Source organism: Schistocerca nitens, chromosome 5, assembly GCF_023898315.1.
Source record: "Schistocerca nitens isolate TAMUIC-IGC-003100 chromosome 5, iqSchNite1.1, whole genome shotgun sequence".
NCBI classification, from domain to species: domain Eukaryota; kingdom Metazoa; phylum Arthropoda; class Insecta; order Orthoptera; family Acrididae; genus Schistocerca; species Schistocerca nitens.
Window position 1 is genome coordinate 287,869,077 of NC_064618.1, and position 17,990 is coordinate 287,887,066.

The 17,990-nt window shown below is 41.5% G+C and overlaps 1 protein-coding gene across 2 annotated transcripts in view; it reads left to right on the forward strand.

The window, feature by feature from the left end:
* LOC126259168 (CDAN1-interacting nuclease 1) overlaps positions 1–17,990 on the forward strand; it is a 147,410-nt gene that overhangs the window by 636 nt on the left and 128,784 nt on the right. The gene's annotated exons all lie outside the window — the stretch shown is intronic.

The following is a 17,990-nucleotide window of genomic DNA, read 5'->3' on the forward strand; positions in this document are numbered from 1 at the left end:
ATTTTGAATACCGTCACTGACCCCTAGTAATTCCAAACACCTTAGTCTTAAGATATATGATAAACTGCTACAATCAGCAAAAATACTCTCTCTACGTAAATTTAAGATAGTATTAGAGTTTTGGTTTAAAAATAGGGTATACTATTCAGTGGAAGAATACCTTCGTACCATCTTGAGGGACGAAACCCTAATTACTACAAAGTGAAGAGTATCATAGCTGTATAGTTACTCAAGTCATATATGTAATCATAATTCACTTATTTATATTACATATAAAATGTAGCCATACCACAGATAGCTAATGTGAAACTGGAAGAAAGTGTGTGTAGGCTACTTCTGTAATCAAAATGCAGGTATGTAGTAAGATATATTACTAAAATGTAAATTATCATTATTTCATAAGTGCCTTAAAATTATGTATTTAACTAAAAAGTACAAGCACATGTATAATTTTTGGGTCGTCGTGCCCACTCGTCTCTTATAGGGTGCTTAAAGGATGCTGCTTTCTCAGATAGCTAAACAGCAATTCAAGCAACTCACATTAATGGTTTTTATTACAATGAAGTAGATTGACAATAAGTAGCTGTGGGTCGCAAGCAATTGACAGCATGAACATAGTCAATGTCCTTCAAGGTATACAATGTCTGTCCAAATAATTCACACAAGTTCGTATGGATCACAAGTAATGGCTCTTCTAGTGCCTCTCCTCTAGTGGGTGGTTTCTAGTCTGCGTCTGTTAGTGCCGGTCTGCTAGTGCGCATCTTCTACTGTCTGGCCGAGGCTGGCAGGAGTGGTGCTTATAGTCTCTTCGGATAGAGTCCACTCCTGTTGTGGCCCAGTCCTAGTCAGTTTACTATTGGCTGACGTCGTCTCACAGTCTTCTCTGCTCGTGGGTTCTTCATCTTCGTGCCAGCGCTTGTCATTACGCCGGGACACTCCGCCCATGAAAGTGACAGAATGTCGTCGCGAAGGGAGTGCGACCACGGCAGGGGAGGCAGGAGTGTGAGCCCATCGCAGGACCGAAAGGTGTTGCTGCAGGGGACGTCAAGTTTCTGGTCGTACCCTGCCATCCGGCCTTCGCTCTGGCAGAAATGTCCTCTGGGAAACAACCATAACGGTACACGTCCACCTCCTGACACCATAAACCAGATGAAGAAGGCGGTGACTGCAGCAGTGTGGGTGGGTCCAGCTCCATCGGTAGGATGAGAGGAGGTGAAAGCTCCATTTCCATGGGGTCATCCTGCAGTGTCATGATGACACCCTCTGGTGGCTGCTGTGGCTACACTGTCCTCTGGATCCGTGAATCTGGGGGAAGAGCCACCGAAAGATCATCTTGCACATGATGGAGGCGAAGTTGATTTTGATGTCAGCAAGCCATCTGGACCTGAAATAAGAAACATTCAAGTGCCAAGTCGACAGACGATCTCGCCTCATGCTGCCGCTAAAAACCCAGTAAAAGACAATATAATGCAGTGCGAAGTGATACTTGTGGCATTTCTTTAGCACTGGATGCTGAGGAGGGTGGAGCTGTTGGACCTGTGTCCGATGGCGGTGGCTGTGAAGCAATTCCGCTGGTGATGGTCCATCTCATGGGTGCAAACGATAGGAGGTGAGAAACAGTTGCAATGCTTGATCCATGGTGTGTGCAGAGCGAAGTTTTACCATCTGCTGCTTGAAGATTCTGACAAAATGTTCCACTTCACCATTTGGCTGCGAATGGAATAGTGCACTGTTTAGATGCTGTATGGCATTGCGTTCACAGAAAGTTTCAAATTCATTTGATGTGAACTGAGGCCGTTGACTGCCACTATAACTTCAGGTAAACCTTCAAGGCAAAAAATAGAGGACAACACCTGAATTGTGCTACGTGATGTCATCGATTTCGTTGGCACAGCAAAAAGAAACTTGCTATACAAGTTAACCCCAAACAACCAACTAGTGTTCCAAAAAAGTCCTGCAAAGTCTATGTGCACATATTGCCATGGTAATTGCGACTTAGGCCAAGGAGATAATTTTTGTGCTGACACGGACTGATTTTCCGCACATGCGTGACACTGTGATGTCATCTGTTCTATTTGGGTGTCCATACCCTGCCAAGTACAGTGTCAACATGGTAACTGTTTCGTACGAACAATCCCCCAGTATCCTTGGTGAAGTAACTGCAACACTTCATTTTGCAAAGCTGTAGGGATCAACACACGTGACAGTCCACTGTCATTTTGTACAAGAACCACATCGAGGCTATGCCGATTATCGGCGCACTACAGAGTTCTTTATGCTGTGCAAGGAATGAGGCCAAGATGTGCAAATGTATTTTAGAAAATGTTCAAATCTAAATCAGCTTCTGTGACCTGTGCAATTTTCCTGTAGTTCAGCGGAAAAGATTGAAGCAATACAGAATCATGAGCATCAATGTAACAAGCAGATGCAGCAGAAGAGTCAATGTGTGTGTCGGGCCAATCGGAAGATGTGGAAGTGCATCCACATTACCATATTTCAGCTGTCAGACGATACACAATCTCGTACTGGTATTGAGAAAACAACAAAGCCCACCTTTGCAATTTGTGGGCAGTTTGTACAGGAACCAGTTTCGTTGGATTAAACAAGGACTGAAAAGGCTTGTGATCCATTACTAAGTAGAATTTTCTACCATGCAAATAGTGGTGGAGGGTCGACCAAAGGGTCCAATCCCATCCGTCGGATTTTACCAGCGACGTAAGGCTATTGTGGTGTGTGACATCATAGTGGTGCGGAGTTTGGTTTGTGAGTGTGGCATGTTTGTAGGTGTCATTATGTTGCGGTTCGTGGTGCCCTCTGGTGGTGTGTTAGGGGTTTCCTGTTGTGTGGTGTAATGGGTTCAGTTTGGTCTTACTGATTATAGTGGCTGGTTCGCAATTTTGGCTATGTTTCGAGCGGAACTGGTTTCAGTGAGTTAATGATTTAGTGGTTTTGTGTGAAAGTTATTGTAATGCTGTTCACTGTAGGTCGTCTGTTAATGTGAGTAGGCCTAAATGAATTTGTTGTTGGTCTTGTTAGGTATGTATATGACCGATAAAATAAATAGTGTGCAACTCCATGCTATGATGGGCACGACTTAGTTGGAGCTGATCAAATTTCAACAGCTTTTTGGGTTGATTGCGGAGGTGGTCAAGTGTGCTGTTTGTGGGAAGGAAATGACGTTGGCAAAAGTTTCAGCGTCTCGGACCAGGTATGGTTATATGTGGCGGTGCCATAGGGATAACCCATGGCGCTCCATACGTCACAGTTCCTGATTTGAAAAGTCTAGGTTGGGAATGCGCAAGATTGTGTTGTTGATGTATTACTTTTGTTGTAGATCCTCTCAAAGTTTTTGCACGCATGAGACTGGCGTGAGTGAGAGGAGTGTGCTTGATTGGTTTTCGTTTTGCTATGAAGTATGTTCTGAGTTTATTAAGTACAGGGGTAAGTTGGGTGGGCCTGGGGTTGTGGTGGAGGTGGATGAGTCGCAGTTTGAGAAAAGGAAGTATGGGAGGGGTAAGTCTGTGGTTGGTCTCTGGGTGTGGGGGGCTGTTTTACTGGGGGGGGGGGTGTTCGGAATGTGTTTTCAGGGTTGTGGTCTAAGGCGTGATTAGTGGGGTTAATTGAGGAGTTTATAGAACCAGGTTCCACTTTAGTTTCCGATGCTTTTTCTTCTTATCGGGGGGTTGGGTGAGAGGGGGTACAATCATTTAGTTGTTAACCATAGTTTAGAGTTTAAAAGTTATGAGACGGGGACTTGTATGAATACTATTGAGGGGATGTGTGAGGCCGTTAAGTCAGTTCTTGGGAAGGGGAAGAGGCGTTCTTCCAACCATCAGTCTCATTTAGATGAGTACTGTTGGCGGAAGAGTGTCCCTGAGGGTTTTTTTTTTTTTTTTTTTTTTTTTTTTAAAAAAAAGGGCTATTCATAAGATGTACAGGCCGAAGGTGGTTAGTTAGGGTGATTTGGGTGGGTGGGTGGGTGGCTGTGGGTGGGTGGGGGGGGGGTTTAAGTTGTTGATACTGTTTGTAGGGGGGGGGGTTGGTTTGTTATTTAGTTGTGGAGGATCTGCAGTTTTTGTTGAGTTGTAGTGTGTGATTGAGATTTTTAGATTTTTTTTATTTTGTGTTTGGTTATTGTTTATGGGTATTTTATTCTGGGGTGAGGGGGGAGGTTGGATTGGGGTGTGGGTGGGTTGGGTCTTTCTTTTGGTTGTGTATTTTTTCGTTGGTTTGTGGTTGTGTGTGTGTGTGTGTGTGTGTGTGTGTGTGTGTGTTTGTTTGTTGCTGGGTGTGTGCCTATGTGTGATTGTGGTGGCCGACCTAGGTTGCAGCACCAGAACTTTGTTGTGGTAAGTTTTTATTCTTGTTCTTAGTGTATTTGTTGTGTGTTTGGGGTCGAGGAAGTGTTCCATTACAATGTGTGGTTGTGGCTGTGGGTGTTGCAGTATTGGGAGTTGCTGTTGAGCTATGTAGGTCAAGGGAAGTGTTTGATTCCAATTTGTGGGATGGGGAGCTGCTGTTGAGCTATATAGGTCAAGGGAAGAGTCCAATTCCAGAGGAAATTGTGTTTAGTGGAATTTGGGGAGTTTTGTGTTGTCGTTTTTTTTTTTTTTTCGTCGTTTTGTGTGGTTTGGTATGGGGGTGTGTGTCTAAATTTGTTTATATTTATTTTGTCCCCACCCAAAAAACACCAATTTCCCACACTTGACCCGTTAGTGTCATTAGGTTTTTTGTGTAACGTGTGTGTGTTGGTTTTTCAATATATTTTCGTGTTTGTGGTCATGTTTACGGAATTACATCATAGGCGCCGTTTGGGAGTCATAGTGTATGGTCGTTGCCACCATATTTGTGACGTCATGGGTCAAAGCAGCAGGTGGAATCGGACACTTCTGTATTTCCATGGTGGAATCTGGTGACACCATACACAATAACCAAAGCCTCTTTCACAGTTAGGGAATAGTTACCCTGAGCTCTGGACAATACTTTTGATTCAAAGCAATTGGCCTGTCTTCATCATCAGTTCTGTGCGAAAGCACTGCACTGATTCCGTAAGAGGAAGCGTCAACTTGCAATACAGCTGGTTTGTCAGGATCAGAGTAAACTAAGCATCGATCACTGAGCACTGCATCTTTAGTTTTGAAAAGCTACTTGGCACTCATCTGTTCAAACAAAGCAGACATTCTTTTGACGCAAGCGATGCAATGGAACCACGATTTGTGCAGCATTCGGTATGAACTGAATATAATAGTTCATTTTCCCTTAGACTGACTGCAATTCTGTGAATTTGCAAGGAACTGGCAAATCTCATATGGCTAACAAATGCGACTGAAGAGGATGTACACCTTGACTTTTTATGACGTGACCAAGATACTGCAATTCAGGTTTAAAAAAAATCACACTTGTCCAGTCTACACTTTAGTCCTGAATCGGACAACACACAAAAAAAGCACATAAATGTACACTATGTTTTTCAGGTGTATGAGATGCTACAGCAGTATCATCCAAATAGTTTGAACAGTTTCGTATTTGTGCAGTTAGCTGTTCCAAATAGCATTGGAAAATGGCAGGTGTGAAAGCACTGCCAAAAGGCAAATGCAAAACTTAAACAAGTCCAAATGAGTATTCACTACACACACTTTTTGAGATTCTTCATCGAGCGGTATTTGAAGATACGCATTTCGCGAATCAATTTTTGAAAAGTAGCGTCCAGTGCCTAATGTGCCCATGAGATCCTCTGGTCATGGCAATGGATAAGTATCAATTACAGTTTGTGGGGTGGCCATAGACTTAAAGTCAACACAGAGGCGAATGTGACCTGAAGATTTGGGGAGCAAAACCAGTGGACTTGGCCATTGGCTAGCTTATGTGGGTGCAATAGCTCTGCTGTCTTGCAATTCTTTAAGTTCGTCTGCAACTTTGCCCCATTATGCAATGGGAACAGCAAAATTTTGGCTAAGCATTGTCTTGATATGTGCAACAAAATTGTTAGTCTAGCCTAAACCTTGAGAAAAAAGTTCTGGAAATTCTTTTAGCAAACTAGCTTCACTGCCTTTTTGCATGGAATGCAGACACTGACAACACACTATCCTGAATGTTAAAACCAAACAGATCAAATGCATCAAGACCAAATATATTCTCACACTCGCGTGATTTGAGCACTGTAAAAGTCACTGTTCGCCTATGTGAGTGACACATGGCAGGCAGTGTACATTATCCGAGAATGGGAATGTCTTGTCCATTAGAAACCTTCAGTTGCATGCTAGTTTTAGACAGGGTGGGGAGCGTAACAGTTCATATGTGTGACAATTTAGCAATGTGACTGAGGCATCCATGTCCAACGCAATTTCCCACAAAGAAGTAAATGAACAAATAGTTTGTTTGACTGGCGTAACACTGAAGAAACTGCTCATGTGCCAGTTTTGCTATTGCCTGTTACAGACTTTTAATATAGGGCATTAATGACATGGACCTTGTGACTAGATTTTTGTGAGTGGACCGAATCCTCATGTTGGTTCCGTTGCAAACATACCGATTGTACACGTCCTTTCCCACCACAAGCGTAACACTGAGCTTGTCGGGAGGGGAAGTCTTGGCGTTTGTGACATGAATAACACCGAGGGTAAGACTTAATTCTGTTTGTCTGTGTAGCAGTGTGAAGTGTTGTTTACTCAACGTGGCTAGTGCATGCTGCCACTGAATGGGCTGACTGCAAACAAGGGACTCAGCCTGACAAATAGCTGGTTGCTCAAATTTATCAGCCAACAGGGCAGAATCGTGCTGATCTAGTATTTGCAGTACCTGCTGAAATGATGGATTGGAGTGTTTCAAAATCTGTTCTCTAAGTGTGACATCAGTTACATTGAACGTGATCGCATCCTGCAACATGACATCTGAATATAAAGTGCCGCAGGCACATTTGATTTTGCATTTCCTTGTCATATCCTCCAAAATGTTACCCACTTGTGATAAGTTTGTTCTGACCATTTTTTACAAGTAAAGAATTAATACCTAGCTGCTACCACATTCACTTGTTGGTCATAATAGTAGTTAGTGACTGTACCACTTATTCATAAGTAAGTTCATTCGGAGTGGCATTAAGAAATAACTTCTGAGTTAATCGGAACACTGCACTTTCTACAGTGGATAATAGATAGGTTTTCACAGTACCTGGTACATTGTGGGCAAGTATGTGTGCTTTGAGTTGTTGGAACCACTCGAGCCATTCCTTGTCTTCTTTACAAAACTGGTGAAAGAGCAGTGTAGCAGTAGGTGTTGCTGTAGGTGGTGCTTGTTTCGATGGGCGCACAGTGGTGGCAAGTAGCTGCTGCACTATCTTCAGTAGTGTAGATATCTGCTGTCTCTGGAACTGAAACACCTGCATTAGCTGTGTGGCATCTAACATTTGCGGCTTTGGCACCTGAGCAGGGGGCAGGATGGAGGGGGGGGGGGGGGGGGGGAGTATTTTGGAAGACAGATGCAACAAACAGACAATGCAAGCAAGCCAAAAAAAGACAAAAGCAAAGAAAATTTCTGCAATGCCCACCTGAAACCTCTGATTAGCAAAAACGACAAGAAACTGTTAACGAAAGGAAACGCTGCTGCAAAGTAAAGACCAGAGATAATTAAGGCTCCAACAAACACAAAACAAAATTCCGTGGCAGCGAGGCACTGAGTTTGTCATGTAACTCGTCACCAATGTGGCGTCCTGCTCACTCATTTCTTATATTGTTCCTAAAAGATGCTGATTTCTCGGGTAGTTAAACAACAATTCAAGCAAATCACATTAATGGTTTTTATTACAATAAAGTAGATTGACAATAATTAGCTTTGGGTCGCAAGCAATTGACAACATGCAAACTATCAATGTCCTTCACTATATACAATGTCCATGCGAATAAGTCACACGAATTCATATGGATCATAAGTAATGGCTCTTCTAGTCTGGGTAGGTCTGTTTGTGCTGGTCTGCTAGTGCGCATCGTCAACTGTCTGGCCGAGGCTGGCAGGAGCGATGCTTATATTCTCTTCAGGTAGAGGCCATTCCTGTCGTGGTGCGGTCATAGTCAGTGTACTATTGGCTGACGTTGTCTCACAGCCTTCTCTGCTCTTGCATTCTTTGTCATCATGTCGGTGCTTGTCATTACGCCACGACAATTTTAAGTGACAAAGCCAGTTGCATGGTATACATGGGAAGGCTTATAAGTAAATATCAAACGTTTATCAAATAATGGAAAATCCGGGATGGATGTGTGGCTTCAGCTGCCAGAGACTGCAGTCTTGTGTGTGAGTTGCATTTGCGTGAATGTGTGTGTGTGTGTGTGTGTGTGTGTGTGTGTTTTTGGCAAAGGCCGAAAGCTTATTTGTGACAGTCTTTTTGTTGTGCCTATCTGCAACTCAGCATCTCTGCTATAGCATGAGTAGCACCTTTTCATAATATCAAACATTTAAATTATTTATTCCTAGCAATATACCTTTTTTTATCGAGGCTTATATTTCCGTGGATCTAAATTACTCCAAGCCATAGACAAGATGACTATTGGAGCAAGATTGTGACTGATTCGACATACCCCCTTTCCCATAAACAAAAAATTGCATCTTTTATGGTGAAGCCACTGTTAATGGGTAATTGAGTCCCTAAAAAAATAGCGTTACATTCAATAACATATTTCATTTGGCATCGAGAATTGTATATACTGAGTGTAAATGCTTAACATTATGTTTTTTTACTGTCTGATAATTTTCATTTGGTAGTTTGTCACATTTGAGAGATTTATAGACCAAAGAGCTTGAAAGTACTGAACAACTTGAAATACAAATTCAGTCCCAGCTTGGTTGTTAATGCATATTTGTATCTCATCTAGACTGATGTAGTTGAAAACCATATGTGTTACTCATAATCAGAAAAAAGAAAGAAAGACTAGCAAAAATGTTGAAGCTGGTGAGGGCTCCACTTGTTATCAGTTAGTAACTCATGGTGTGTAATTTATAGGCCCTATATACTTTAGTGAAGCCACAAGTACAAGACATTCTGAACATTTGTTTATTTCCCAATGAAGTAAAATTACGGTATATTGATAATTTTTGCTTATGGACTGTCTGACAGCAACTGAATAAAACACAATTTTAGTGCCATACACGTTTCGCCTTTATTTTCTGCAAGGCATCATCAGTGGCCTGGAATATGTACGTATGTTAGCTATTTTATTTACATTTTTGTCACTGTGCCTATAGGTTATAAACAGTTCTGGTGGTTGGTATTTCCTATTAAGTAGTAATGTTTTGAACTGTACTTACAGGTTGCGTGGACAATTTCTTACATATTACGCTCCTGTTGCATTTTTGGTGTTGTTCTTCTTCTTATGAACGCCAATTTGCGTTTTTTTCCACATTCCACAGCACTATACACTGAACGCTTGTTTTAATGCAATGTTTTGGTTTCTGTTGCCGACTGTCAAATGTTTTTGCCAAAGATCGAATGTTATTGCCAAACTTCTGAGTGTAACTATTGAAGTATCTGTGGTTTGTTCGTGCATGCATTTGTGTGTGTGTGTGTGTGTGTGTGTGTGTGTGTGTGTGTGTGTGTGTGTGTGTGTGTGTGTGCGTGTGCGTGTGCGTGTGCATGTGTGTGTTTTGGTGTGATATTACTTTTATTTTATTTTATTTCATTTTATTTTATCATTACTTTTCATTTTTTTTTTTTTTTTTTTTTTTTTTTTTTGTACAGATACGTGGATGACATTATTTGTCTGGTAGATGAGCCAAGTGAAAAAATAGATGAACTCCATTCAGAAATAAACAAAGCTCATCAGAACATAAAATTCACACTTGAAAAAGAAAAAGAAAATCAAATAAATTTTCTTGACATTACAATTAAAAAAGAAAATGGTAAACATACATTTAACATCTTTAGAAAACCAACAGCCACAGACACAATAATACATTCCACATCCAACCACCCCCACAGCCAGAAACTTGCAGCACTAAGACACATGTTACATAGATTAAACAGAATCCCACTCAGCATGAGAAACTGTGAACAAGAAATGAGTACAATCATACAAAAAGCTAGGAACAACGGGTATGACACACATGTGGTACACAGGCTCAATCAAAAAATAAAAACAGAAATAAAAAACAAACACAACATATCCACAATACAAAAGAACTCACAAGCTGAAAACTTACAAACACACTCAACAAACACACACAATGACAACACCGCACAGAAAAGAACCAGATGGTACACCATGACCTACACACATAAACTAACACACAGAGTTGCAAACATCCTAAAGAGACAGGGCTTCAAAATAGCATATAAGCCTGGGCAAACCCTTCAATCACACCTAAGGCAGCCAGCTACCAAGAGGGACAAATTCCAACAATCAGGAATATATAAACTTGAATGTCAAAGTTGTGATGCAGTTTACATAGACATGACATGCAGGAATTTTGAAACAAGACACAAAGAACATATCAGATGTTGGAAGTATGAAACAAACCATTCCACATTTGCAGACCATTTAAAACACTACAACCATCATCGTACAAACATGGAACAAGAAATGAAAATAATGAGAATAAGCAACCATGACAAACATCTTATACAAATGCAAGAAAACTTCCACATCCAGAAAGCCGTAGCAGAAAACAAACATGTGATAAATGAACAAACACACATCAGCACAGGCTCCCTACTACACTTAATAAAGGAAATGATAACATAAAACAAAAAAAAAACAAAAATCTTACACACACACACACACACACACACACACACACACACACACACACACACAGCACAAAAAAATATATATCACACCAAAACACACACACACACACACACACACACACACACGCATGCACGAACAGACCACAGATACTTCAATAGTTACACTCAGAAGTTTGGCAATAACATTCGATCTTTGGCAAAAACATTTGACAGTCGGCAACAGAAACCAAAACATTGCATTAAAACAAGTGTTCAGTGCATAGTGCTGTGGAATGTGGAAAAAAAAACGCAAATTGGCGTTCATAAGAAGAAGAACAACACCAAAAATGCAACAGGAGCGTAATATGTAAGAAATTGTCCACGCAACCTGTAAGTACAGTTCAAAACATTACTACTTAATAGGAAATACCAACCACCAGAACTGTTTATAACCTATAGGCACAGTGACAAAAATGTAAATAAAATAGCAAACATATGTACATATTCCAGGCCACTGGTGATGCCTTGCAGAAAATAAAGGCAAAACGCGTATGGCACTAAAATTGTGTTTTATTCAGTTGCTGTCAGAAGGTCCATAAGTAAAAATTATCAATATACCGTAATATCACACGCAACTGAGGAAGACAGGACTACAAAAGTTGAAGAAGTAAAATTACTTGAAACAACTGTGAGTGACAATGGCATTTGGGAATTGCCCAAAGTTGGACTCCATCTACTTACATATATTTCAAACCTCTGTGAAGTGCACAGCAGAGGGCTCTTAGCATTCCATTGCATGTTAGAATTTCTTCCCATTCCAGCTGCGTATGGAGCATGATAAGAATGACTGCTTAAATGCCTGTGCGTGTGTGCTGTAATTAATGTAATCTTATCTCCACTATCCCTGTGACAACGATATATAGAGACTGAACATTATCTTTGGTTTCATCAATACTTTCGTGGAATTATTGGCACCTGTCTTCAAGAGTCTTGCCAAGTCATGCGTTTCTAACATTTCCATGATACTCTTCCTCCAGTCAGACAAATCTGGGATCATTTGTGCCACCCTTGCTTGTATACATTCGTTGTGCCCCAGTTAGTCCTATCTGATATGGGTCCAACACACTTGAACCATGTTATGAGGTGGGACTCAAGATGGGATGCACAAGTGATCTGTAAGCTATTTCTTTTGTGGACTGCTTTTTACATTATCCTGCCAATGAAATGAAATTTGCTACACATCTTTCCTTCAGGTAAACTTGTGGGGTCATTGAAATAGAATGATATATCCCTATAAATTATTACACCCAGGTAAATTTACTTGTATGAGCTGACTGATTCCAATTGTGACTCATTGATGTTATGTTCATAGGATACTATTTCTCTACATTTTGTGAAATGCATTCCTGGACACGTGAAAGAAGTTGCCAATCTGTACATCACTTGTCAGAATTGGGCTGGATGTTTGTACATTTTTTCAGATTGCACTTTTTAATATAGATAAATGCATATTTTGCAAAAAGTCCAAACTTACTATAGTCTTGTAAGTGAAGTCATTAATATACAGAAATGAACAAAAACAGTCCCAACACACTTGCCTGGGGCACACCTCAAGTTACTTTTCTGTCCATCCAAGATAACAAGTGTTCTCCCTCCAAAAAATTCTCTGTCTAGTCACAGAATTTATTTGATACCCATTATACTCATACTTTTGTTATAATTGTTGGTATTGCACAAAGCCAAATGCTTTTTGAAATTAAAGAAATACAGCATCCACTCGATCGCTTTGATTTGTGGCTTTCAAGATGTCATGTAAGAAAATCATAGGCATTTATTCTGTTTTGCATAATCAGTGTATTTGGACTTCATGCTGGATTGCATGAAGGTGGTCATTCTGTTCAAGAGACCTCGTTGGTCATTCTGTTCAAGATACCTTATTGTGTTTGAGCTCAGAATGTATTCTAGGATTCTACAATATACTAACATCCATGGGACGTGAAGCCAAGAAATATAAAAACAATCTTATCTCTGGTGATACACTGATCCATAGTGTAGCTCAGGGCCTGTTACCTGAATCATCAGTTCTTCGTAGTTTTTAGAGCATGCAGTTAGTAACATTTTGTGAGATGCCATGTCACATGAGACCACCTTCAAAACCATATTATCCCATTCAGTTGTTGGATTACTGTTTTCCCCACTGATGACAGTATGTTTGGGAAACATCTATTATAAGTTGACGATTTCTCCAAAATTTTTAGTTATGTCCTTAGGTGAGTCTGATGTTGATAGAAGTTTGCACATCACACAGCTAGTCTGATGTATTTTTTTTTAAATGTTTCATTTTTGATTGTAATACCCTCCTGTAATGTTCAAATAGAGGTCATTGTGGCGTAGAAGCTAATTAGGATTGTCAGTATAGCAAAAGTTTTTTGTTCTTCCAGAGCGTGATTTGCTGCCAACATGCACACTACACACCCTTTGTTGGAAACCAATAGAGAGGATCGTTAGAGGATCGCGAAAGCGTTATGGAGATGATAGATAGACTCCAGTGGAAGACTCTGCAAGAGAGATGCTCAGTAGCTCGGTACGGACTTTTGTTGAAGTTTCGAGAACATACTTTCACCGAGGAGTCAATCAGTATATTGCTCCCTCCTACGTATATCTTGCGAAGAGACCATGAGGATAAAATCAGAGAGATTAGAGCCCACACAGAGCCATACCGACAATCTTTCTTTCCATGAACAATACGAGACTGGAATAGAAGGGAGAACTGATAGAGGTACTCAGGGTACCCTCCACCACACACCATCAGGTGGCTTGCGGAGTATGGATGTAGATGTAGATGTAGAGAGTGTGGGAGGGAAATTGCATATTAACTGCTGGCCACCATCTGATGCTCTGGCTCCGGCTTTCAGCCAGCAAATATTTGATGCCTTTCCTGCTCCTTTCTTCTTGTACTTTGTTCTGACACTGAGTGTCTTTGTATGATCTCCATGACGGGTTACAACTTCCCAAACCAACCTGATAAAAACATTTTTGTGCTGAACAAGGAATAAACTCCCTTTGTTACTTATGAGACTTTATAGTTCAATTGCCCCTAAAGAGGCCCCACACCATGCCTGTCCTGATCACATCCCTTCTTCTTCTGTACAAAAAGACCCAATTACAAGTTTTTGGCTACCATTGATAATGAGTCTTGCCCAGACAACCTCACATGCAGCTTCAGTTTCTGTCTTGTTAGAGCTGATTTTCTTGTTTGCTGTGATGAATACACCACCTCCATTCCATATTAGCCTTTCCTTTCGATCCATTAGTAACTTATATTTACTCAAAAAATGCACTGCTGTTAATTTTTGCAACTCTCTGTACCTGGTATGAGCTGTGCTGTTTTTAGGACTACTTCAAACTTTGAGACTTTATTGCAAATGCTTCAGTAGTTGATCACTAGGGTTTTAATAATTTCATTTGTGGCCTCGTACAGCTTTCCTTATGGTAGCATTAGGTGCAGACCATATTGCTGTTACCAACTCAGATTGGAGTTGCTGTCACCATTTGATAAAAGAGGCCCAGAATTATCTTGAAATTGTAACTGTACAAAACGAACTGCATCCCAGCCTATATTTTTAACACTGTATTTTATAATGGTTCAATGTAATTTGGGTCTAATTGGGGGTACCTTGACTACTCAGTGCTATTCTCGTAACCGACCTTCAGTATTTGTTTACCTGATGAATTCACAATATCCAGTTGAGAACAGTAGGAGAAGTTCACGTCACTGGGTCAAGTCAGATGCTGCTATGCCATTTAGTTCTTTATATGCACTGACTGCTTGGACAACCTTCAAGCTGTCCAGAGCATGTTCCCAAAATGTCCATAGGCTCAGATCATTCAGGACATCCTTCTTCACCTAGGGGTGGAAGGGAGGTATTATTTTTGTAGGTACTATTTCATATAGGAATTAGGGAAATAGGGGTCCAAATGAAGCAGCTACTGACACCTTCACAAGAAAAACTGGCACAATGTGACATTCCTGTATATGGCATCACTTCACTGTTGAGGCACAGGATCATGTGTCACTGACAGGAAGGATGCATTATGTTGAAATACAACAATCTGCTGTTGATAAGTCAACAACCTGACTGTAGTGTTCTTATGCTTTCACATAAACTACTGCTCTACACAACATGTGGAACTTCTCTATTGAGAGGAAACAGCAGTTTGTGTTGTATAGATGTCTTACACATTTTAATACCTCTGCCTCTTAAATACTGGGGCCGCCATACATTTCAGTGTGGCTCATGGTAGTTACTCAGCCATTGATTTATCAATTTGCTGCCCGGGACTTCTCCCATCTATCCACTGGATAGCATATGACAACCTGTGTTGTAGTGACCACTTCCCCATCGTCCTGTCACTGCCCCAACATCAGGCTCATGGACGCCTGCCCAGATGGGCTTTGAACAAGGCGAACTGGGGAACTCTCACCTCTGCTGTCACCACTGAATCTCCCCCATATGATAACATCGATGTGATGGTTGAGCAGGGGACTAGCACAATTGTTTCTGTGGCAGAAAACGTGATCCCTTGATATTTAGGGTTGTTGTTGTTGTGGTCTTCAGTCCTGAGACTGGTTTGATGCAGCTCTCCATGCTACTCTATCCTGTGCAAGCTTCTTCATCTCCCAGTACCTACTGCAACCTACATCCTTCTGAATCTGCTTAGTGTATTCATCTCTTGGTCTCCCTCTACGATTTTTACCCTCCACGGTGCCCTCCAATGCTAAATTTGTGATCCCTTGATGCCTCAAAACATGTCCTACCAACCGATCCCTTCTTCTAGTCAAGTTGTGCCACAAACTTCTCTTCTTCCCAATCCTATTCAATACCTCCTCATTAGTTACGTGATATACCCACCTTATCTTCAGCATTTTTCTGTAGCACCACATTTTGAAAGCTTCTGTTCTCTTCTTGTCCAAACTGGTGGCCGAAGCATAAGGCAGTCCCTTGGTGGTTGTCGGAAGTCGCTGAAGCCATTAAGGAGTCTCGGCGAGCTCTACAGCGGCATAAGCAGCACCCTTTTCTGGAGCACCTCATAACCTTTAAACGGCTCCATGCCCGTGTTTGCTACCTTATCAACAATGGAAGAAGGAGTGTTGGGAGAGATAAGTCTCCACCATTGGGTGCCACAAGTCACCTTCCCAAGTCTGGGTAAACATCAAATGTCTTTTCAGGTACCAGGCCCCAACAGCTGTCCCCGGTGTTACCATAAATGGCGAGTTATGTACCAATGCAAATGCGATTGCTGAGTACTTTGCTCGAGCCTCTGCGTTGGAGAATTACCTCCCAGCCTTTCGCACACCCAAGCGGCGGATGGAAGGGAACGTCCTCTCTTTCACTACACGCTGCAGTGAATCCTACAATGCTCCATTTATAGAGTGGGAACTCCTCAGTGCCCTTGCACATTGCCCCGACACAGCTCCTGGGCCTGATCGCATCCACAGCCAGATGATTAAACATCTCTCATCTGACTACAAGCGACATCTTCTCGTCATCTTCAACCGGATCTGGTGCAATGGCGCCTTTCCATCACAATGGAGGGAGAGCACCATCATTCCAGTGCTCAAACCCGATAAAAAACCGCTTGATGTGAATAGCCATCGGCCCATCAGCCTCACCAACATTCTTTGTAAGCTGCTGGAACATATGGTATGTCAGCGCTTGGGTTGGGTCCTGGAGTCACGTGGCTTGCTGGATTCATGTCAGGGTGGCTTCTGCCAAGTTCGCTCTACCACTGATAATCTTGTGTCCATCAAGTCTGCCATCCAAACAGCCTTTTCCAGATGGCAACACCTGACTGCCATCTTTTTTGACTTATGTAAAGCATACGACATGACTTGGCAACATCCTTTCCTTGCGGGAGAACACTCCTGATTTTTATCCTAAACTTCCTGTCGCTCCGTACTTTCCAAATGACAGTCGTCTACCTCTTGCTGGACTGCCCACTTTTCGCCGCTCTGCGGCAGAGTTTTAACTTTCCCAGCACCCTGCCTTCAGTGTTGGGCTACAATGCCTCCACAGCAGCTCTAGTTTTACGTTTTATGTTTTATACTTCTATGTAGGTTTTAGCGCTTGTCCTTTGTCCCTCTGTCTCCTCCACCCTAGTGCTTTTAGGGTGGAGGTTTTAATGTGTTGCAGAGTGGCTGGCTTTCCCTTTTTATTCTAATGGTTAGCCAGCCACTGGAATCTGCTTTCATGTTTTACTCTCTTCTGTCTCTAGCATGTCCCTGCTGTTTTCTTGTCCTCTTTTGTTCCTTTTAGTGTTCATTGCCTTCCCTTCGTTCTTGTGGCTTTTCCTTTCTTTCCGTTTTGTGTTATATGTTTCGTCCGATTTATTCTCACACTTGTGGCATTGTTTTATTAGGAACAAGGGACCGATGACCTCGTAGTTTGGTCCCTTCTCCCACCTTTAAACCAACCAACCAACCAACCAACCAACCAACCAACCAACCAACTATAGTCATTGTTTAAAGCTGGTTCTTGAAACTTTGTAAGTACGATTTCTCAAGATAGTTTACGTCTATCTTCAAGAGTCTGTCAGTTCTGTTTCTTAAACATCTCTGTGACACTCTCCCACAGATCACACAAACCTGTAACAATTTGTGCTGGTCTTCTCTGCATATGTTCACTGCCCCTGTTAGTCCTATTTGGTAAGAGTCCCACACACTTGAGTAATATTCTAGAATGGGTTGCACTAGTGATTTGTAAGCAATCTCGTTTGTAGACTGATTGCCTCTTTCTCAGTATTCTACCAATAAACCAAAATCTACCATCTGCTTTGCCCACAATTGCACCTATGTGATCATTCCATTTCATATCCCTACAAAGTGTTCCATCCAAGTAATCATATGAGTTGTCTTATTCCAACTGTGACTTATTATAATGATAGGATACTACATATCCTTGTTTTGTGAGGTACACAGTTTTACGTTTCTGAACATTTAAAGCATGTTGCCTAGCTTTTCACCACTTTGAAATCTTATCAAGATCTACATCTACATCTACATCTACATGACTACTCTGCAATTCACATTTAAGTGCTTGGCAGAGGGTTCGTTGAACCACAATCATACTATCTCTCTACCATTCCACTCCCGAACAGCGCGCGGGAAAAACGAACACCTAAACCTTTCTGTTCAAGCTCTGATTTCTTTATTTTATTTTCATGATCATTCCTACCTATGTAGGTTGGGCTCAACAAAATATTTTCGCATTTGGAAGAG